The sequence below is a fragment of the Eptatretus burgeri genome, chromosome 4 (assembly GCF_056783735.1).
Source record: "Eptatretus burgeri isolate ZD-2024b chromosome 4, Ebu_testis_v1, whole genome shotgun sequence".
NCBI lineage: Eukaryota > Metazoa > Chordata > Myxini > Myxiniformes > Myxinidae > Eptatretus > Eptatretus burgeri.
In genome coordinates, this window is record NC_140964.1 from 129491375 (window position 1) to 129516377 (window position 25003).

Sequence of the window (25003 nt, forward strand, 5' to 3'; positions counted from 1 at the left end):
GCTGAGGTGCGGCCGCGCCACCATCTTGCGTCTTCGAGTTTGTTTGCTGGAAAAGTTCCTGCACAGGCCGCTCCCACTGACTACTATTCGTGGTGCGGTTATAATAATAAAATGGAGAACCAGGTACATTGTTGCATCGCCGTATTTCCCAACCTTCTGGTACGGGTCCAACCCGTATGGCGATGGTGTCCTGGACCATGGATTCTAACATTTCCAAATCCATTCCTAATCCCTCCTGCCCCTGCTCGCCTTGGCTGAACATTTTACGTGCTGGGAATAAAATTTATAACGCTCTTAATTTGGGGACACGGGGGTGGGGGGGGGGGGTTTGCTCCGTATACCCCTGATCCGACTCCGTGAAATTTGCTACGGAGGCGGAGGGGGCCGAATCGCACTCCTGACAACCAGTTGTTACTGGCCGGGGGTCAGCCGCCAACCGACCGCTCTGAAGGCAGCCGCAAGTCGAGTCGGCCCGACCGATCACCCGGAATATAGATCGCCGCCCGGATAAGTCTGAGTCGACGGGTTCTTGTACAAGAACCTAAATACGCCAATGGGCAGACCACGTGGGGTAGGGTCGATTGCCAATCTTCAATGTACCTAAATACCCACGTGATCCAACTACCGGGGTATTCCACCCTCGACGGAACTCGTACGGAACAAACCGCCGAGGCAAGTCTGTCCCGTGCACGATTCCGAGCGGCTTAATCGCCAGGAACCGTCGGTCCAAATGTCCCCCTTTTTCGGCAAACCAACGGCTTTCTAACTCCCAACACACGAAATGCTCAGTCAATGTAAGAATCCATGCGACGAGCTGAAAATATTTAACAATTGGGGTATTTATTAATAATAATGGGGAACTAGGGAAGCACGTAAGAGCAGAACTGTTCCGACTATACGAAATGCAATGCAAAGATTTACAGCACAAAAAGCACTTAACAATTTCCTACTTATTTGACGGGCCCACGGATACACGTACGCACACACACACACCTCAAGAAATGGTGGCTGAGGCTTTTAATAACGAGCTCCAGCTCGGAGGACAGGTGAGCTGAAACCCAGGACCTATCTCGAACCTCTCCACCTCGTGTGGTCTTCAAGTTGTTCGGACCCAGGCTCCAGCGAGAGCGAGCTGGATCCAATCGCCGTGAGCCGCGATCCTTCCCGAGGTCCTGCGGATCCTCCCGCGCTTCTCAACACGTGCTGGTGAGACGAGGCACCGATCCTTCCCGTCGATGCGTCGCTTCCCTGAGGAACCACCTCCAAGAAGAGGTCGATGAGTCGCACTAAGCCAAGAACCAAAGGAAGAACTAAGAGCTCCACGAACCAAGAAGAATAAGAAGCCACCATTCGCAGCTCGAGCCGAGCAACCGGCTCAACTTTCTTCCAAAACAAAGCAGCTCTCCAAAAAGCGTACCGAGCCAAGCAGGACCCGAAGCTCTGCTGAACAACTCCTCTGCAGAAGCAAAAAGCTTCCGAAAGCCTCAACCCTAACCCAAGCCAAGCAGTGCCCGACAGCCTGCTGAACGACCACTCCCCTACTCCGAACACGAAAAAAAGAAAGGATCTCCTCTTTATCCTTCTCCGTCCCTTCCCCCGTGCCCGGCGTGACTCATGCCCTCGTGGTCCATCCCCCGCTCAACCACGGGTGGGAGGGAGTTGTTGACATCATGAATCACGGGACGGCAGGGCTCTTCTTCCTCTTCGCAGAAGAGGGGGAGGGACGTCTCCATTGTTCGCTCCCTAACTATTAAATCCATCCGCAGCGCATCTAATCGATTTCTCAACATTTAAACAATGGAAGGTGAGCTATCTAGGAACAAGCACTTCTCGACATAGCTGACTAAAGGAACCTGTATGTTGTGTGCAATCGAATTCGTAACAATATATACATTATATCCACTTATTTTGTTATGGATTTCAGAATCAGATCCGACTAATGCATGCAAACATTTTGATGCGTTGAGAAGGGGATAGAATAGATTCCCTTTCTTATGGGATGGCCTTTTGCTCTTTACGACAGACACATTCATGCACGTGAGATAGCCATTAGCCCAACAGAGGCTCGTCTACCCCCTTTCCATCAGGACATATTGGCTTGGAGGTGGACGATTTATTTACACCTTGGACTTACAGGACATTTGATAAAGCACACCGTGGGCTTTTCCTGAGCAGTTATTCTGACGGTCAAATACGGCTGCGGATCATTACCTCACCAACCCATTTTCCATCGTCGTTCGACACCCACCTCTTTCACCGACGATGACACCCACATTTTTCCATCGACGTTTGACACGCCGTTCAGCAGCTCTATAGACGCTAACTGGCTCTTTTTCGTATTGGGCTGAACATTGAGGTGATAATTGCCCATTGACGTTTTGTGAGCGCTTCACATTTTCACTCGGTTGTTCTGGCAAATGGCTGCTTTCTTTCATTGGCGAGATTTGCGGTTTGTCACGTGCAACGATACGCCAATAGGCAAGGTGGAGTTGGCTGAAGTCTGCTTGAGACTCCGCCCAAACTGGCTGCCTATAAAAAGGACGAGGCGACAGGTTTGTGACAGTTGGTGACAGCTGGGTGACGGCTATTTTCAGCTCTAGTCAATTCCAGTCAGACGGTTGGTGAGCTGGTAACAGTTGAGTTTGTGACAGTTGGTGATGGCCTTGCAGCCTTGTCACTGTGATTGCTGGTGACAGCCTCACAGCGCCTTACAAATTCTCACAGCACCTCAGCGCCTTACAGATTCTCATAGGGCCTCAGTGCCTCACAGCACCTCACAGCCTCAAACAGCTGTCCGTTGGTTGTGGCTCCTGGTGGCTCCTGACGGTTGGTGACGCTGGGACCATTAATGCTGGTTCTGCTCGAGACCTGCTGTTGGCGTACCTGATTCTTGGTGTCCCTTGTTCCTCGGGGTGATGACGTGATGTCAATTGGCATTCAAGCCTGTCTGCAAGTGGGTGCACGGCAAGGCAGAGCGCTGGCAATGGACAAGGCACGCTCACAGCCTCACACATTTCAGGACGTTTTATTTGACGAACGACGACTTCTACTTGGTAAGCGGACTGGATTTCTCTTCCCCCCTGAATGATCTGCTGGGTACCCTTGTCTCCTGGTTAATTGTTAAGTATGGTATAGTGATAAGCATCTGATCTTTGTCTGTTTTTCTATCAATGCGTGATTAATTCTTTATTTGCTCAAGATTATTTTGATTTATTTAAATTTACTTATTTTCACCACAAAGAAATAAAAAAGTTCTTTTGTTTATTATTTTCTTTTCTTATTAATACATTCCTTGTTGACGTTTCAACCTGTCCGTGCTTGTCCTTTCCTTCCATTGATCCAGCATTGTCCGAACCTAGATAGACTGGGAGGTAATTGCCAAACTAATTGACCTGTCATAGTCGGCACGCACCAGCGGTAAACACTCGGCCTCCCAAATTAAGATCCAATCAAGATAAGTTTGGTGCTTTGCTGAGGATGCTCTCCCCGTTCAGGAAGCCACATGACCTCAAGTTAAACGGAAAAATTAGATGGTGGATACTGGAACTCGTGGTTAACTGATTGGCGTTCATGGTTGTAAAGCAACCCACCGTACCACAAAGTTAACTGTGAGTGGTGGCCCCAGGTCTGGCTCTTCCGAGGACAAATGGGGATTTACCCCCTTATAATACACTCGGTACCCAAAGCCGTAACAATACATACACATATACATATATTCATATACATACATATATATATATTCATATACACATAAATATATATATATATATATATATATATATATATATATATATATATATATATATATGTAGATATATATTGTTAAGGATTCAGCGGTGGTGGGATTCGCACCAGACTCTTCACCCCAGTGTTAAGGATTCGGACATCACTTAACAGCACCGCCGTCTCCGGGGTTATAACACCGGCTGATTCGGCACAATTCTCGGGTTACGAGCCTCAGGTCATGATACCAAAATACACCTGTGCCTTGCCAGCTGGGGGAATAGACCCCGGTTACAGACTGGTTTTGTCAGAGACCGAGCTAATTCTGCCAGTCTGTAACCATTTTGGTTTTATATACCAATTGAGCGAATTGTTTCTCAGCATGGCACGAATAATTCAAGGCGGCAGATCTCGTATAACTCAGCCAGATTTATTGGGGACACATCGGGGAACACAACACAAGCAAAGCATTCACGAAAATGTTACAATTAATCTATAATCTGTTCTTAACTCGGGAGCTACTGATTACGGGTTTCGAAGGGAACCCCAGCAAGATAAGCCTTAGACAACATGCAGACAAGACACGGACAGCATGCAGACAAAACACAGAGTACTTGGTGATGCTTCATTGATGAGAGGAAAAGTGTCAAAAGCACGAATGCGGCTCGTGACCAGCCGATGTCACGGATTTGAGCACCCGGCTCGAACACGCCGCGTGGCAAAATGGTGCTCGTACTCTTTCTTCTCCCGGCACCGCTTGCGCACGCCCTCCTCGGCGCGTCCAGACCCCGCGAGGTCGACAGCCCAAGACGAAAGATCTATGGTACGCTCCAGCTGGCTTTTCACAAGGTCCAGCATACAAGTCCAGGCCTGGCCTGTTCACCAGGTTAGGCCAAATCGGGGTGTTGGCCTCCGCACGTGGATCGATGAGATTACAAGACATGTCGATCACCTCCTCATTAAGTCAATCGCCAACGCACACAAGCCGATCCCAGACTCTCACAGCAGCCAGTTCCTTCTGCTGCCTTTCGGGGCCTTTTCACGAGAGCCGATCGCAGAAACCCTCATGCAGTTCCCCGTCTTTCTTTCGGCTCGCTCCTCACGAAAACCGATCGCAAAAACAGACACAGCCGTCCCTTCTACAGCCGATCGCACGACCTCCGCGTACTCTCAGTTTCACCACCGCCTTTTCAGCGCTCACTCGCCTTGAAGCTCAGGCAGTTTCACCCCTGCCTTCCCGGCAGAAGGCAGACTCTCACAGTCGTTTCTCATCCAGCAGAAGGCAGACTCGACAAAGCAGCCATTTATTTTTACAGCCGATCGCCCGACCTCGGCGCTCTCAGTTTCACCACCGCCTTCCCGGCACATGTTGTTCTCGGCCACACCCTCTCAGCTGACTGGGCAGGGCCTCGTCCGGAGAGGGGAAGGAAGAAGAACCTCTCGGTACACCACCACCATACGAACAATGAACAGCCTCCGACACCTCCCGACACACATGTAACATCCAATTAGGCCCCAAAAAAACATTTGTTTCCTATTGCATGGCCAAAAAAAATTGGGTAGGTAGGGAATTTTTTTTTTATGACAATTTTTTTTGCCATGAATACATTCATATAACTCGATTAAAAATGTTTATTTTCCTTGGTGGTAGTGGTAGTGGGGTGATGGTGGTGGTAGTAGTGGTGTGGTGGTAATGTGGTGGTGGTGGTAGTGGTGTTGTGGTAATGGTAGTGTGGTGGTAGTGTGGTGGTGATGGGGGGTGGTGGTGGTGGTATACTCGACTTGCTAAAATGCACTTTATTCTATCTTAAATTTCTCTACATATTTAACAATGCCATGCTGAAAATATGCATTGTTTATTAATATATATATATATATATATATATATATATATATATATATATATATATATATATATATATATATAAAAAAGTTTAACAGCAAGTCTAGTGTATTTTTGCAAGCCTATTGCACCACCACTACCACCACCACTCACCACCAAATCACCACCGTCACCATCACCACCATAGGTGAAACTAACCGTGAAAAGACCGATCCACAAAGCAGTCCTCGTGCGCGTTTGACTCAGGCGCCGCCATTTTGAAACTCTCACTGACGTAACACGTGGGATTCAAAATGGCGGCGCCCGAGTCAAACACGCCCGAGTCCAAATTGTCAACAAAAATCGTAGGGTCGCATATAAAAGCAATGGGTCGGTAGGAAACTGGAAACAAACTCCTTTTTTTGTTTGACCTTACCGAACAACCTGGCTAAACATGCATTTAATGGGGGATCTGGCCTAATCCTATATTCAATAACACACTAAGGGCCATTTCCACAACAATATATATATATATATATATAAAATATATAATATATATATATATATATATATATATATATATACATACATATACACTGGGCGTAGTGGCGTGCGCGTGTAATCCGGCTACTTGGAGGCTTGGGTTGGAGGATCGCTGCACTGGACCGCACTATGAGAGGGTGTCGGGCAGCCCAGAATCATGGCGAAACCCAATCCTTATCCCTGTGTCGTAAGAGGCGACCAGGGTTGCGTCAGGAAGGGCATCCTTCGTAAAACCTATGCCAAATCAGAATGCGGATCATAACGGATAATCCGTTGTGGTGACCCCTAACGGGAGCAGCCAGAAGACGAACAACAACATATACTGTAAATATATATATATATATGTATATATATATATATATATATATATATATATTGTTGTGGTTCTCACCGCGCCAGCGTGTGTAAACCGCTTTTAGCTAATTTGCGGCCGTACGCGCCCACCGACCGTGGCAATCCAAGTCGCAGCTTTTGGATCAACGCCGAAATCCAGCTTCGTGTGTGTGTTTTTAACCACACCGTAAATCAGCCAACTCTTCTGTCCACACACGACAGGGTTGATTGCCGAATTGTTGATTTACCTAAGTATTCGTGCAGACAGAAATGCCGGGGATTTACACCTCGACGGGACCCATACGGACACGAGCCGCTTTACGCAGCTCGCGCCGTTTGCGATTGCCGAGCGGTTTATTATCGCCAAGCCCCGTCGGACTCGATTATCTTATCGGCTATTAAAAGCCAGCTATTATTCCAAACGCAATTACGGCAACTCAATGGAGGAAGGGACGCAACGAGCAGGTGTATATTCAAACAATGACATTTATTTATAAATGCACATATGCAATCAATGAAGCAATGGGGGTGGGGGTGGGGGGTGGGGACAAAGACACGAGCAAAAAGACCCTACAGCCGTTCTATTTATTATTCTGTTCATGCACTTAACCACAATTCTACTTAGCGGAAAAGGCTCCACAGACTTCCATGCAAAAAAAAAAAAACCCAGAAAAGAAAAAGAGAGGGAGAACAGGGCCCGTAGGCCTTTATGTTCCGCGGAGCTGTGGAGACTGAAGGAGCTCCGCGAGACCGTGCAGGTTACCTGCCACCCTCGTGGTGACTCGCTGGCCCCTGGTTCAATGACCATCGGTGTGTCCGCCCGCTCTCGACTGGACTCCACCAGCTCCCGACTCCAATGGCACCTCCTCTCCTCAACTCAACTGCCTGCGACTCCTCTCCTCAACTCGACTGGTCCTCGGCGCTCCAACGCGCTCCTTTTATCACCCCGGAGCATTCGCCCCTCTCTTCTCGGCGCGCGGAGGAACATTCCAGGGGAGTTCGGCGGCTCTTTTGGTCCAATCACGGACATTATTTCTTTTCGTCCTCCTGAGGGAAAATTCCAACAGAGCTCGGCTTGGCTCTTGTTTTGGTCCGGGCGGGAGTTGTTGAGATGTTGTTGTTGCAGTGTGGTTGGTGCTGTGGTTGGGATGTCGTGGTTGTTGAGATGTTGGTGAGGAGATGATGGCGGTTGTTGAGAAGGTGATGAGATGTTGGCGGTTGTTGGTTAAGGTGGTGAGGAGATGATGTTTGTTTGTTGAGGTGTTGGTGAGGCGATGATGGCGATTGATGGTTAAGGTGGTGATATGAGGAGATGTTGTTTAAAATAAAGATATAAAAGAATAATACTACCTCAAAGTTCACAGCCCGGCACATGAATAATTCCCGTTAGACATCGGTCGGGAAATCTATCTGGACACACACTTATCGACATAACTTATCTGCGGGGAACCTGAATGGTGTTCTGTGAATTTCCACAACCGTAACAATATATATGTTGCGGGCCGGAGGTCTGGTGGCGAGAACGACCACAAGGTGGGGGAGGTTACGTCGTCTCCCACCACACTCTTCGGAATTGTAGGCCGTCGCTCACGGACAACTCCGTGAGGCGGCGGGTCACTTAACCGACCGTGGACGCCAATATCCCAAGCGCATAGCGTAGGGTCTTTTTGTCTAGAACCAATTTACCTAATTAACTACGCAATTTCCACTACCGGGGAACCACGCCCTCAGCACGTGTTGCTCGAACCGGGTCACTCTACCGACTGCGGTAGAGTTCCAACTACCGACTACCAACTCCGGTTCGGGTGCAGTCGAGCGGAACTGCCAAAGCCGTGCCGGCTAGGATGAACAGATTATCGGGTATAAAAACCTGCCTAAACTCAGATCCGAACCATGCTGGACCAATGAAAGAAAGGACGGAAATGAACTGGGAACATTTCTACAGTAATTTATTTACAATAAAGACGATACAGAGAAAGACTTCTCGTGGAATATACAAACAAGAATTTACAATGTTCAAAAACACATACCGTTTCTACTTACAAGACGAGCCCACACACTCAGATGATTTATTAAAAGACCCCCACAGCCAGATAAGGAGAGAAGAGCTGGGGGTCGCAGTTCGCTTGGGTACCTGCACGTTGAAGGGAGGGGGTGCTCCGTGGTGCGGAACCTGCTAATGGTCGTGCGGCTCGGCCCACAGTCACACGCGTGGGGCTCGTGCCCGTGGAGGAACCCGAGCGGAGCAGTCGGAGTCCCAGGGCAGAGATCAGGGTCGCGGACGGGACCCAGGAAAACTCCAACGAATGTCAGCCAAATGTAGAACTCCACTCGAATGCCCCAGACTCCAGCTCAAACTTCATAACGCATACCAACCAACTCAACTCCTCCAAAAAAACTTACACTCTGAGGATTGCGTCGTATTTTTATGGACCTCCCTGAACGGGGCAGTGGCTCGGTGAAACAGACGTCACCGTCCACCCCGATTGAACAGGGTCTTCATTGGGTCCACCTTTTTTGGACGGGACCGTGGCCAAACCGGGAAGACCGCCCCCCCCCCCCCCCCGCATGCTTGTGGACTCATCAAGGGGAAGATCCAACGTGGAAAAGGAACGTTTGTAGAAGCGCAAAGGAACGGCGGACTGGACATTTTTGCCCCGTATGCTGTGGCCAGCGAGGCAAGGGTTGCAAGCGCAAGAAGGTACCGTGGTTGGTTGTTGAATGATCGTTGGAGGGTTCGTTGGATGGTTTGTCAGATGGTCTGTTGGATGGTCGTTAGATGTAATAAATTACCTTAAAGGACATCGCAACGCACACCTTTGATTCTCACACTAGACAAAAGGAAGGGACCTGTCTCACATGTACTTAATGGAATAACTGACTTGGGACATCTGTATGTTTGAATGCAAATGGTTTCCAGATCCGTAACAATATATATATATATATATATATATATATATATATATATATATATATATATATATATATACACACTGATGAGCCAAAACATGACCACCTGTCTAATATGTGGTTGGTCCTCCGTGTGCCACCAAAACAGCACCGACCCGCCAAGGCATGGACTTTACAAGACCCCTGAAGGTGTCCTGTGATATCTGGCACCATAACATGAGCAGCAGATCCTTCAAGTCCTGTAAGTTGTGAGGTGGAGCCGCCGTGGATCGCACTGTCGGTCCAGCATATCCCACAGATGCTCAATCGGAATGAGATCTGGAGAATTCAGAGGCCAGGCTAACACCGTGAACACTTCATCATGTTCCTCAAACCATTCCCGAACAATGTGTGCAGTGTGGCAGGACGCTTTATCCTGCTGAAAGGGACCACTGCCATCAGGGAATAACATTGCAATGAAAGGGTGTACCTGGTCTGCAACGACGTTTAGGTAGGTGACACGTGTCAAATTGACGTCCACATGAAAGGTCGGACCCAGGGTTTCCCAGAGCATCACACTCCCTCCACTGGCTTGTTGTCTTCCCACAGTGCATCCTGGTGCCATCACTTCCCCAGGAAAACGGCGCACACGTACACGGCCATCCACGTGATCTCAAAGAAAAAGGGACTCATCGGACCAGGCGACCTTCTTCCACTGCTCCATCGTCCAGTTCCAACGCTCGCGTGCCCATTATAGGCGCTTTCGACGGTGGACAGGGGGTCATCATGGGCAGTCTGACCGGTCTGAGGCTACGCAGCCCCATATGCAGCAGGGTGAGATGCACTGTGGATTGTGACACATTCCTCCCGTGACCACCATTAAAATCTTCTGTGACTTGTGCCACAGCAGACCTTCTATCGGTTTGGACCTGATGGGATAGCCTTCGTTGCCCTCGCGCATCGATGAGCCTTGGGCACCCAACACCCTGTCGCCGGTTTGTGGTTTGTCCCTCCTCGGACCACTATTGGTAGGTACTCACAGGTAGGCCACAGGACAATTCTGTGATGGCTCGAGAGATAAATATCTTCCTTAGGGCATGGTCTAACAGTGTGCCAAAGTTCATGCTTGTATCATCAAAGGCACAATTCCCCCAAATATTTCACTTATCTGCCTGACTCGAGACTGCTTAGGCAGCACCAATGTTCTGCACAGAGTGTGGTCCCAACATATATGTATATATACATGCACATATATTTATTTATGTTTCCATGCATACATGACCAAGACTGCCGAAGCACGTTACGTACCGGAGGTGGGCCGAGGAGGGAACTCCCCCCCAATGTCACATTGCCGCTAGTTTAACCAAGGATGGAATGTTAGTGGAATACTAACCAGGAATGTAACATTTTAGTCTCACATGATCATTTCGTTATAATTTTTGGGATGAGGAAGAAGGTTTCCATCAAAAACCTCATTAAATCAACAACGAAAAACCTCGACGTCCATTAAATAACGAACGGAGAGTTCTATCTATAGATAACATGTAAACGTGAGGTAAACAACCAAAATAACAATGAAATGATGAACAATGCGATGTAACTCTCAACCTCACACAATGTGTTTGGATTTCTCTACATCTTCTTCACTTATTTATTTTCTCCGGTTCTTTGTTCGTTTCTCGGTTTTACCGATTTCACATTAAAAACTGCTTTAACTTGTATTCATTCCCGATCGTCAACGAAAATAAATCATTTTATATTTAAATTGACGTTTTACACATATTTCTCAGGATTAAATAAAGAATCTAAAAATACCTCTTCAGATCAGTTGGTCCCCGACCACGACGACCACGAGGTAATCACAGGACAATGTTTACAAGAAGATCACCCGGAAGTGTTTCCTCGTTATCAAGTCCTTCCTGTTAACGCACAATGTTTTCTTCTTCTTCTTTGCATTTGATGGCGTTGTCAGAGCAGTGAGGCTCTACATATGCCACCAGATTACTCGCACATCACATCCAAAGAGCCATAATAGGTTTCCCGACAATTTAATAACGGTTTTCCGCTCTATGTGAGGAATCTAAGCACGGCTTTACGGAGTCGGGATGGATCTGGTTCAACATATGATTTCAGACAGATCCGACACTTTGATCCCCATCTCTCTGACATGCTGGACAAGACTCCGTGTGTATCCCTCATAAAACTGGGATTTCAAAAACTCCTGTCCCCTTGGAGCGTTACATCGATAAAACATGTTTGGGAACCTCGTTGGTGTCAGTCCAGGAGGTCGGAGGATTTTATTACCTCCTCAAAATTAGGTGAAGGAGGTTATGTTTTCACCCCTTTCTGTCTTTGTGATTGTTTGTCTGTCTGTCTGTCTGTCTGTCTGTCTGTCTGTCTGTGTCTCTGTGCACGATATCAAAAAAAGTTGTGGACGGATTTGGATGAAACTTGGTGGACACGTTGGGTATGTGACAAGGAAGAAATAATTCGATTTTGGTGAAGAGCCGAGTCCGGATCTTGATACGAGAATTATTTAATTTTTTTAATTTATTCGTCCTGGCGACACTCAACCCCGGAGTGCTTTTCAAAACGAGGGCAGAAAATGAATTCCAAAGAAGAATAAGAATCGCACGAAATCAGACTTGCTCTGCACGGTGAGCTCCGACGAGTATGGGTGTTGCTCGAGTATTTTGACTCCGTTTGGCTCCGCTCTTCCTCCTTCGTGCACTACGTTCGCCCTCGCTACGATCAGCGAGTTCCTGAAGCTTATTCGGGGAATCACTCTCGTCGAGCAGAGGAACATTGCTGCTTCATCGGTCTTGGTATAGACTTGTTTTACGAGGGACATCAGATTCATCTCAGCTGTTTTCACCATTACCCCTGACGCTGCGTTGCTGAGCATAATATAGACTCGCAGACTGTCGGCGTTCACCTAACCACCGTATGATCACATGTGAGTGGAAATTAGCATGCAAACACACACTAATTTCTGCATTGTCGACCCTGACGTAATCGTGAAACGGTGGTTTTTGAACGAGTCCGTGTCTTGGATTACCAATCATCATGTCTGAACCCGGGGAACACGGTCCTGTGGACGGCATGTCTTCAGAGGCCGCATCACCTTCCCCCGTCGCATCGCCTTCCAGACCCAGACATTTTCTTACCAACCCGCCAAGGACGGACAGATATGACAAGCTCAGCTCAACTCATCCTGGCCTCCACCAGCGAAGCTGTGACCATCGAACAACTCGCTGAGATCGCTGACAAAATTGTTGACGTGGCAGCACCCACACCTTCCATTGCTGCCGCTACATACCAGCCCCTCGGTGCAACATCTGACCATTCGGTCATCCAGGATTTGCAGTCGACTGTCAACCAGCTCATGGCACAAATCCAGGCACTCACTTGTCACCTGCAGGAAGAGCGCGGTTTTTTTTTTTTTTCGAGAGTGGTCCCAAAGCAAACAGCGTGGCAGGAGACGGAGCAATAGTCGTCCTAGTTGGTACTAAGCCTGGTGTTGGCTTAGTGGTGAAGGTGGCTGCTTGGGATCCTAGGGTCCTGAGTTCAAGCCCCGTTGGCTGCTGAATTAATATAGACCAGGAGGTTGACTCAGCCTGTTATCCTTCCGAGGTCAGCAAAATGAGTACCAGTGTACTGGTAAGGGGGACACTGCATCAGCGGCAAAGCCGCGTCCCAACCAATGATGCAACCATCAGCCACAGGCTCTACTCGATAGAGAGACAGAGAGAGAGAGAGAGAGAGAGAGAGTTGATACTGGGGCTGAAGTGAGCATTTTACCACGCATAACAGAAAACAAGACAGCACCACAACTGGAAGCAGTTAACCACTCACCTATTGCCACCTCCGTAGAGAAATCTTTGACGCTTGATTTGGGACTGCGTCAAGTTTTTCGCTGGGTATTTATTGTTGCTGAGCTGCCCACACCCATCGTCTGAGCTGATTTTCTCATTAAGTTTGGTCTGTTGGTGGACGTCAAACATCGTCGGCTTATTGACATCATGACCAACCTTACTGTGAGAGGGATAGGTTCGCAAGCATCCACCATCAGTCCCATGTATGTGAAGTATACCAACACCTCACGATTTAGTAGCCTCCTCCATGAATAACCCAGCATAACTCGACCAGTGTACAGTGATATGGCAGTCAAACACTCCATCACACATCACATAGAGACTTGAGGCCCACCTGCAATAGCGAGACCTCGCCACCTTGCCTCTGATTGTCAATCAATTGCCAGGGCAGAGTTCGACCATATGCTTCAGCTCGGTATTATCCACCCATCTCGCAGTAACTAGCCCTCCCCCTTACACATGGTCCCAAAGAAGACACCAGGAGACTGGCAGCCTTGTAGAGATTATCAGGCACACAACAAGGCCACTGTGCCTGATCGCTATCCTGTGCCACACCTCCAAGACTTTTCTTCTCTGCAAGGTGCTTGAGTTTTCTCTGAAGTAGATATGATTAGAGCGTACCATCAGATACATGTCGAGCCTGACGACATCTGTAAGACAGCTATAACCATACTACTTGGAATTTTTGAATTTGTTTGTAGGTCATTCGGTCGACGTAACGCAGCTCAAATGTTTCAACGTTTCATCGACGACGTCACCTGAGGATTGCCCTTCATTTACGTCTATCTTAGCCTCTTAGTGGCCAGCTCTACACGACGAGCACAAAACACACCTGAGACAGTTATTCGACCGGTTGGCTAAGTGTGGTGTGGTGATCAACCCAGCCAAGTGTCAGTTGGGAGTATCTCCACTCGCTTTTCTGGGCCATTAAGTGAATGAGCAGGGAGTACGTCCTCTTCCAGATAAAGTGAAGAGCATCCGGGATTTCTCAACACCGACATCGCTCTGCAATTCGGGAGATTTTCGAGACCTGGTATACTTTTACCACCATTTCATTCCCAACTGCAATGACACACTACAACCCTTTACCGGCGTGCTCAGCGATAAGAAGAGGAAGAACGACACTATCACTCTTGGTTACCGAGAGCTTTCAGTCCTTGAAAAGGTGGAAATTAAATTGGCTGAAACTGTCCTTGTCAAATTCCAAGCCAGATGCTCTGTTACGCCTCATGACCGACCGGGTGGAGGCGGCGAACCGCAACAGTTGGCCGACGGAGAATGGCAGCCACTCTCATTCTTCTCAAAGCGACTGCAGCTGTCAGAGACTCACTACAGAACTTTTGGTCAGGAGTTATTAGCCACGTATCTCAGCGTCAAGCACTTCAGACATTTACTGGACGGAAGACCTTTCATCATCAACACCGACCACAATCCTTTGGTGTATGCCTTACACTCAAAGCCGGATCGTCACTCCCCGAGGGAGATTTGTCATCTCGACGACATATTCCAGTTCACGACAGACATCAGGCACGTGAAAGGACTTGATAAAGTGGTAGCTGATGCACTCTAACGGTCACACATTGATGTGCTTCAAACTTCTTCCTCCATCGATTACAACCAGTTAGCAGCTGATCAGGAGAATGACGTGGAGCTTCCTGAGCTGCGAGATTCATCTTCATTATCGTTTCGGCAAGTACCACACCCTGTTTTAGAGGACACATCTGGTGTGACATCTCTACAAGCCACGACCACCGGAAAAAAAACACCTGTTTTTTGTGCCTAAAAAACAGTCATGGAATTTTCGATGCACTCCACTGTTTGTTGCACCTTGGCATCAGATCCACTCAGAAGTTGATATTGGCACATTTCATTTGCCCAGGTGTTAACAAGGATACTCGTGAGTGGGCAAGGAATAATTGCATTTCATTTCAGGTTGAGAGATAGGGCCAAAAACGATTAAAAAAACATGACATTTGAAACCAGTGTTTAGTCGATACTCGACACGCAAAATGTATTGGGCCCGATATGTTCTCGTGGGTCAGGCATTACGTGGCGGAGGTAGTGCATGCGCTGCACCGAGTGCACTTCGAGTTTGACTTTTATTTTCCAAAAGGTCTGAGGGTTGTTTCTAAGGTAACGTTATCTGTAGAATTCACAAATCAATTTCTGACATAAATCTACTTGGACATTTTTGCACAATTTGCACTTGAAGTCGGGTACCCTCCCCTCCACCTGCAACATCGGGGTTTCCCGTTACTTGGTATTTCAGTTGGTTTCAGTTTTGTCTTGGAAAGCTGTAAAACTGCACTGATACAAACAAATAATGTAACATATGAACAAGTGTCATGTCCTGGTTTATTTTCCATGCTCGACTGCCTGCTGTTCACAATGTAATCCGATTGATAAGGTGATTGGTGACTAAACCCCAATTTTGTTGGTTACACTTGAAAAATGTGATTTAGCTGCTTTTCATTTTGTCTCCAAAACAAATATTCAACAGAAATGGTGTTCATGGTATATGTTATAATGAGCTAGAATCCTTAAACGACAATCCATACGTTTGTATGAGGTCGAGGGAGCAACATCTCAGACTTTTTACTGATGGGAGGCATCGAGACAACAAATTTCACAAGTTCATCAATAAAAACAAATAAATATAATAAATAATGAAATATAAACTGTACCCCTGCAGGATTTCTAAAAAAATGAACGAAATCACGCTCGAGCAGCTCTCCTGATGCTGAAAACAACAATGGAGAACAAAAGAGATGGATTTACATCATCGGATTGATAGGATGAAAACCAACGTGAACGAATCTATTAATTTTTAAGGTGAACAAATTGCCGCACTAGAGTCAGATGTGGATGAACAAGACGGAGAAAATAATAATTGCTGATCATGATGAGCTCCTTATTAAATTGATCGCTACTCTCGTCACAACAACCTCCGCGTCATTGGTCTCCCCCAGCAGAAAGGTGAAGATTGCTTGGCTCTGGCAAATAATCTCTTTGCTGAGAAATTCAATATGGTTGACGTTGAGCTGGATTGTGTTCATCGTGATGGAGCTAGAATGGATGCCAAGCCACAACACCTCCTCATTCATTGTGGGACAGACTTCGGTTCCACAGTAAGAGCAAAAGTAGAAGCAATTGATGGAGATTAATAGCACCGAAAGGTAAACACGAATTTGCTGTGAGGATATCTGGGATGACTGGAGTTATTTACAACAAACAAGTATTTTACAACAAGGGATGGCAGAAGGGTAAGGATGGTATACATCACCCATAGTGCTCGCTTCGCAATAGTATGAGATATACTTGGGTTTAATTACTTTTGCAGTCTATTGTTTTCACAGATCACAAACTGTTAACTTTGTTTTAATAAAAGTTCGGATAAAGATCAGAGATTGATGAAATGGAGCTTGACTTTATGAGAATTAAACATTGAAGGCAAAGCCAACGGGATTGCAAACACTCTGACAGGATATGAATAACTCTGGAATTGTTCTTATTGTCAGTTTGGGGGGCAAGAATCTTACATTGTTTGTCACCTTGGTAATAGTGCTTACTATCGTATCAGTAATTGGTTGTGTTAAAACCCTTGGTTGCAATCTGTTTGAAGAAAATGACAAGTATGGTGATGGTACTCCACAAAGAACACCTAGAAAATGAGAGATCCAGTATTCGAGAGTATCCTGACAATGAAGGCGACTCTCAAAGTACTTGTGAAAGGTTACCTGAAATAGACTGTAATAACTACCTAGGGTATGCATAGGAAGTAGATGCCGGTCTGGGAAGTAGATGAGAAGGAGGGTGTGAAGATCCTGCAAAACCTTTTCCTTGAACTTATACTGTCTGTATAAAAATGGTTATTGTAAAATGTGTGATCAATTTTTATGTTACTCGCATGAAGAGGATCGTTATCAAGACTATGGTCACACAAGTTTCATGTACCTCTCATAGATAGGACAAAAGGATGACTTTGATCATGCTTTCTGGAAACGATGTGAAATCAAGATAGATAACCAACGCAATGATATTGCAAGACCTGATAATGATGAAAATTATTCTAAGTGTACTTTGATTAAAATGGATTTTCTCATAATTGCTTTTATAGATCAGTAATATCTGTTAATTTTGAAACAACAAATGTCAAGTATAAAAGCAAAATAAGACGTGTGATGGTGTAATGCCGATCTGAGACCAAACTCATGAGATTTTTGAATATAACGAGAAAATATCGGAAACTTAGTTAACATGCTGTAGCACCTTGTGATTAATTAACTCCATTGATTACAAGTGATGGTATTGTTACGTTTGAGGGGGGGTATGCATTCAAAGGGTAATTAGGATGTTTAATTAGGTATGCCATGCTGTTCGAGTGTACCAGGATCTCGATGTAATAAGTAGCAATTCATTGGTGATAAGTTGTCTAGTAAATGTCCATTTCTTCAAGGGGGAAATGATAATTGTCACGTAATTAGGCAGGGACACGGGATAGGGTAAGTGTGTCTGTGTAAGCCCTTTTAGTATTCCCTGGAGGCTTGCCGTGACGTCACAGGACAGTGCTGCGGATGGCTCCGCCCCGTGATCACGATTGGCGGAAGGTGACGGCGGAGGGCCAATAAACGGCTCGATTGGAAGTGACGAGGATAAAAAGGCTCTTTTCGGGGAAAAGGCGAGGAGGAAGAAGATTGGGACAGAAAAACCGGTCTGGTGGAGGCTGTTGTGCTGGGAGCGTGCTGTTTGTTGGGCTGATTCAATCCTGGATTTGATCGTGTCTCGAGGCCTTGCTGTGCCTCGTGCCTCACCTTGGTTGGCTCTGGGGTTCTGCTGGCTCGGAGTACGGGGTCGAACGGCGGGCGGACCTGCCTCCCTCTCCTGCTCGCAACTTGGCACCAGAACTGGTTCCCTGGTGGCTGTGAGCGGACTTGGGCCAGGACCAGGAGGTCGACAGCACCACGGTGTCTCCTGCCCCTGACGAGCGCAACGCCAGCTCGTCCGACGCCAATCCAGGGACTGTTGCGTCCACACCACGGGCCAGCCTGACCACCAGGACCAGCTACGTTTTGTGTGTGTGTGTGTGTGTGTGTGTGTGTGTGTGTGTGTGTGTGTGTGTGTGTGTGTGTGTGTGTGTGTGTGTGTGTGTGTGTGTGTGTGTACCTGGCGCCTTAGAGGGTTTGAGATTTGTATATCCATTGGAATTGTTTGTGTTTTCCCCACGCCCGAACCCACACCACCATCCCGTCGAATCGCCCCGGATCTCTCCTCTTGCCGAGTCTTATTATTTCTGGTTAGAGAAATAAACATCATTAACTCAGTGAAAAGCGACTCGTGCCACCTTCCTCGTCCCGTTTGCGGTAGAGCGATTAGAACCGCCATCTTTGGGTTATAGAAATAAACCGCCTCCATCGTTTCGGCTCATTCTACGTTTGCGGGACTGTTCAAGTCCCGTGGACGTCACATTGGTGTCAGGGTGTTGGATGTTCGAACCCCTCTAAATTATATTTGGTATTGGTAGAATATACCAGGATTAAAATCTCGCCACGAATTGGAATACAAAATCACTGCAGAAAAGCGCGCGAGCGCGGGAAAATTTTGGCGGGATTTTTCAAATTAAATTTAATTGGCGGCAAACGGGACTTCTGCACCATGGCGGATGTACAGATGTTTGAGGAGGAAGGCCACGTGTCGGGCAGCGAGTCGGGGGAAGAAGGGAGAGACGGGGGTAGGGTTGGAACCTCCCCCATTCCGAGCGTGGACCATGCTTCATTGCCCGTAATGGAGCCGGCAGCGCCGGAAACCGGCACGATGACGATCTGGACAATGTTGGAATGTTTAATGAGTGCAATTACAGCACAGGGGGCAAAAATGGCAGAAATGACGGCACAAATGGAAAATCAATTCGTGACACAGAGGGCAGACATGACGGCACAGGGGGCAGAAATGACAGATCAATTGGGGGTAATGGGGGAACAGTTGGGTGCACGGATTGATTTAATGAGGGATGAATTGGGGGAAAAGATGGAGAAAATGAAAACTGAGATGCAGGAGTGTGTGGATGTTAAATTGGGAGAAATACAAAGTAAATTCGAGGATAGATTGGAGGAAACAAAGGTAGAAATTACATTGAAGGGGGAAAATATACGGAAAAAATTGGCAGATAAAATTGATGCAACGAACATTCGGGTTGATAAAGTGGATGAAAACCTGGAACGTCATCGTGCCTGTGTGGATGCTCGTATGCAGCTGCAAGTAGAAGAGTGGGGAGAGCTGAGGAAGCAAGGGATGAATTTGGTGGAGGAGGTAAAAGGATTGGAGGCTCGTTTGGACGAACAAGATAAAAATTATGAGCCAAGATGAAGTCTTGGATAAAGGCCTGGTAGAGCCGTCTTTTGTAAGTAGAGTGTCCGGGTTGGTTGAGGAGCAGCTACAAACTCGCGACGGAGCCTTGGAGGAGGTTGTGCGGGCCCACAAGATCCTGCGGGAAGAGGTGAATCGGTCCATTCAACGTTTGGAACAGGAGGCAAAATTGACCCATGAGACCCTCACCACAAAACATCTTTAGCCACAGTGGGCTCCGAAATTGGATACGCAGCCACAAGGGTGTTTGATCCCTGGGCTGGATTCGGACAAGGGAGAAACTGAGAAGCGGTCCACCGGAAAAGTGATCCCCCTGGTAAATTTTGACGGGTCAGGGAGCCTTGAAGCTTTTCTGACGCAATTTGAGTGTATTTCCCGACTAAACAGGTGGAATGAGCGGGAACGTACAGGGAATTTGGCGGCAACGTTGCGGGGACCAGCCGCAGATGTGTTAAGCGTGATCGCGGAGGGGATGTTGACCAGCTCCCACATTTGCGAGGCGTTGAGCCGTCGGTTTGGGTTCGCAGTGAATTGTGATCTGGTGCGGGCTCAGCTCCAGCACCGCAGATTAAAGCCGGGTGAGACAGTGCAGGAGCTGGCACAGGACATTTACCAATCAGTTAGGATTGCGTATCGGGACCTTACAGTGGAGGCATGGGACAGACTGGCACTAGAGAAATTTTTAGCTGCTCTTCCGGACCCTGAGGTCCGAGCGCTAGTGGAGTTACAGGATCCACCCACCGTTCACCGAGCGGCTGAGTGCGCAGCCAGGCTGGCCTCGTGGAGTCGGATGCCAGAGAGGCCATCGGTGACGGTCCGACAGGCGGAGATTCAGGATCAAGGAGAGGGGCTGGGAGAAATTGGCATTACCCAAATGTTTCAGGAAATTTGCCAGAAACTGTCAAGTTTGATAAGGGGTAATTCGGTAGTTGGTGCGCCAAAGCGGCAGGGTCCAGCCCAGCCAATAGAGCAATTCGATTATGGCCGAGGGGGTCCGGAACCGGAAGAGACATTACACAGATACCCGCGGGGGCCTTTTATGGGGAGTTGTTTCCGGTGCGGTCGAAGAGGACACATGCAACGATATTGCCGGTACCCGGCGATGGAGGGACCCTCCAATAGACTTTCAAGCCCGGAGAGGATGAATCCTCCTGCTGAACTGCCAGGTCTATCCGAGATGCCCTTACATAGGTCGAGTCCGGAAATCACTGTCGGGGGTCGGGGAGACTAGATCGGGCTGAGCATACAGGGCCATGCTTGGCTGGTGAGATTGTGGCGAAATGCCTCCTTTGGAAAAAAAAAAATGAATTGTGGGAAAACTGGCATGTGTTTGTAAGTTCTGCTGGGTTTTAGAGTGACAATCGGGACAGTGGGTAATTGGTAACAAAGCGGGAACGAGTGGCTGTCCAATGGCTGGTGCGTGGATCGGGTGAGAAGTGCTGTGTGAGTTGTTTTAAGTTAAGAAGTGAAATGTATGGTGCACACGTTGATTTTTTATTGGACATGGTGTGGTAACAGGGAAGGTCATGGTCGGTGAAGTGTTAGAAATGCAGGTGTCACATGTAAGGCCGATGGGGTGGGGGAGTCATGTGGGTTTTGTGGGTGGGGATGATGTGCTTGTCCGCAGGGATTGCTGAAGCTCACGGTGAGCGGGAATTGCGACCCCCTTCAAGGAGATTCACCCCTGGTGGCTAATGGTGACAGTGTCTGGAGGCAACTGGGAGAGGGTCTGGTTGGGCGACCAAGGCGGATAGGACCTTGGCGACCCAAGAAGGCCAGAGGAGCCAGTGAGACCCCTTCCAGTGTGTTGTACGGGGTTCGAGCTGATGGCTACCAGGGGGGTGGGAATCAAAGGGAGCGGGGGCGGAGAAACGTTCGGGTTGGACTAAAGCTTTCCTGTGGGCATGGTTGCACCTGAGATGCCCCCATTATCTTGTGGTAACCCACCCCACGGCCATGACGGGATTCAGCCTGCATCATTAAAATGGGGACCATGACCTAGAAATGTGATGATGACCATGGTGTGAGTGTTGTGAAGATGTGTGAGTCCCACTCGATCCCGCACAACTTGACATGTGCAGCAAGGGCATGATGTCTGCATAATTTTGGGGTCAAGCAAATTTGAAAATTGGCTCCCCAGGTAACGCTGGGTCTATTAGCATCCACTGGGGGACGCGGTCAAGTGTAAATATCCCATGAATAGTGTCGTTAAGGCTTAGAGTAGGAATGTAAAGTATAAGTGTTGTGTTTTTGTGGAACCTTTTGTTTCCCCTCCCCAGATCACTGGAAGAGTGTTGGGCAAGAGCGATGATCCAGAGGATGGAGTGCAACTTCGCTCAGTGCTCTCATGTGATAAAATAAAAAATAAAAAAAAAATGATGAATGATTGTTTAGGCGAGGATAAGGCCATAAGGGGGTAGTACATTAAGCAGGATAGGTAAGTTAGCTGCGGCTCGCTGCCCATTGCCCCTCCTACTTTATTTCGTTAGGTTAATTAGGTGTGAGTCAGTAAGTGTTAAGGCTGGTACGGTAGCGCCTGTGATATACCTTGCAGGAGCTGCGGTACCAGAGGAGGGGGCAGTGTTATGTTTGAGGGGGGGTATGCATTCAAAGGGTAATTAGGATGTTTAATTAGGTATGCCATGCTGTTCGAGTGTACCAGGATCTCGATGTAATAAGTAGCAATTCAGTGGTGATAAGTTGTCTAGTAAATATTCATTTCTTCAAGGGGGAAATGATAATTGTCACGTAATTAGACAGGGACACGGGATAGGGTAAGTGTGTCTGTGTAAGCCCTTTTAGTATTCCCTGGAGGCTTGCCGTGACGTCACAGGACAGTGCTGCGGATGGCTCCGCCTCGTGATCACGATTGGCGGAAGGCGGCGGCGGACGGCCAATAAACGGCTCAATTGGAAGTGACGAGGACTCGAGGATAAAAAGGCTCTGTTCGGGGAAAAGGCGAGGAGGAAGAAGATCCGGACAGAAAAACCGTTCTGGTGGAGGCTGTTGTGCTGGGAGCGTGCTGTTTGTTGGGCTGATTGAATCCTGGATTTGATCGTGTCTCGTGGCCTTGCTGTGCCTCGTGCCTCACCTTGGTTGGCTCTGGGGTTCTGCTGGCTCGGAGTACGGGGTCGAACGGCGGGCGGACCTGCCTCCCTCTCCTGCTCGCAACTTGGCGCCAGAACTGGTTCCCTGGCGGCTGTGAGCGAACTTGGGCCAGGACCAGGAGGTCGACAGCACCACGGTGTCTCCTGCCCCTGACGAGCGCAACGCCAGCTCGTCCGCCGCCAATCCAGGGACTGTTGCGTCCACACCACGGGCCAGCCTGACCACCAGGACCAGCTACGTTTTGTGTGTGTGTGTGTTTGTGTGTGTGTACCTGGCGCCTTAGAGGGTTTGAGATTGGTATGTCCATTGGAATTGTTTGTGTTTTCCCCACGCCCGAACCCACACTCCATCCCGTCGAATCGCCCCGGATCCCTCCTCTTGCCGAGTCTTATTATTTCTGGTTAGAGAAATAAACATCATTAACTCAGTGAAAAGCGACTCGTGCCACCTTCCTCGTCCCGTTTGAGGTAGAGCGATTAGAACCGCCATCTTTGGGTTATAGAAATAAACCGCCTCCATCGTTTCGGCTCATTCTACGTTAGCGGGACTGTTCAAGTCCCGTGAACGTCACAGTATTATCCAAGGTATAAAGGAATGAATATGGAAGATTCGGAAGTACACCCACCACATTTTTTTTAAGTTATGGGTTAAGAAATAGGACTGGTTTGTCTAGTTTGTCATTAAGGCAGTGGACCTTACTTCAGTAACTCAACATGTCAATATTATGCTGTATACCTGAGAACAAAAACTACAATTTAATGGTCTAACCAGCTGGACAAGGATAGTCATAGATAGACAACCAGATAACCCCAAGTATCCTGAAATAATACCTATTATATATGTGGACATAGGGCATATCCTTGGCTACCATTTGTATGGACAGGATCCTGTTATGTAGGGTATGTGGTACCCCAAATCTGTATTTCTGACTAATCACCTTACATGTTGCGATTAGACACATTACATGTTGCGTTGCTGGTGACGATGCTCCGGGGGTGGTATGCATTTGAGAATTTCAATACTCCAACTATGTATGTGGCCATCCAAGCCATCCTGCCTCTATATGCCTCCGGCCATACCGTGTATGGTGTGATGGATCCGGCGACGGTGTCTTGCACATGATGCCCCTCTAATCCATCTACTCTCCTCCACCTCCACTCTGTCCTACGCCAAGCCTGATCAAGCATGGTTACTCATTCACCATGGCAGAGCATGGGATGGTGCGGGGGAGGAGGCATTGATGAGAGACTCTGCGATGTGGCGTTGGCTTTCGGAAGGGGGATGTTTGTGACCGCCTCTTCTTCCTCGTTGGAGAAATGCTATGAACTTCCTAAATGCCCAAGTCATTACCATCAGCAGTGAATGATTGAGAAATAAAATTTAAAAACTGGTCATGGAGTGCGATGTTCAGGTGAGAGAACACCGTCCTCTCTGGAGGTATTGTATATACCCATGCATCCTGAACCGCATGAAGGAGATCGGGGCCCTGAAACGTTGCACAACACCGCAGTACACAAGCACCCCGTATGGACCAGTGGCTCCGTCCTTGCATTACTGTCCACCATGCAGCAGATCTTTATCGGCAAGCCAGAGTGCAATGGCATCAATATGAGACTTGGTTGACGAACATTGATTTGGAGGGCTGGGCTCAGTGGTTTGTGCTTGGAGGATGATGTCCTGGAAACAGAGATGCTCATTCAAAGCCGAGGTGGAATTTGGGTTAAATGTAAAATGAGTTAATCGTGATGTTGTCCTTTAAGGACAAAAATGGAGAAGTGTGGTGGTGAAATTCTTTTAGCATAGCTCTATGATCTTTCAGTAGAATTAAATTGTAGTCCAATTAAACCTGACTCATGAATTAACCTGACAAATGAAGGATTTGTTGAGCTCAGATAACAAAATATATTAATGGAATTTAGAGGATAGGCAATGATTGATTTAAAATTCATTTAAAACATGACTATGACATTTCCTGCAAAACGTATCTGTATTTATGGTTCCGATGTTTAGCTTGATTGAAGTACATGAGCCCCATGGAAACATATATAAGTTTCATGGAGACATAATAACATAATCAATATAATGTATGTCGCATTATATTCAACTTAAAGCGATAACACGAGTTGAACTTGCCTCCCGGGCAAACCATTGGAATGTTGAGATTTTCCTTATCTTGTTGAGTGCATAGCTTGCTCTGCTTCTTGGATTTATGTTATCATCACAAAAGAATTGCGCACATCAGAATACCCTATCTTTTGTCTCGACATTGGAATGTCTTTTAGCCTGAAAAAACATTATTAGGCCATTTTAATGTCAGTGCGTTTATGCTGTTCTTCGTCAAAACCAC

The 25003-nt window shown here is 47.5% G+C and overlaps 1 protein-coding gene across 1 annotated transcript in view; it reads right to left on the minus strand.

The window, feature by feature from the left end:
• The window catches only part of LOC147029102 (uncharacterized), a 67540-nt gene extending 56283 nt beyond the window's left edge, over positions 1 to 11257 (minus strand). Inside the window, exon 1 of the mRNA XM_085876197.1 lies at positions 11126 to 11257. The gene's annotated coding sequence lies outside the window, so the exon portion shown is untranslated. The remainder of the gene's footprint in view (positions 1 to 11125) is intronic.
• Between the last annotated feature and the right edge of the window lie 13746 nt (positions 11258 to 25003).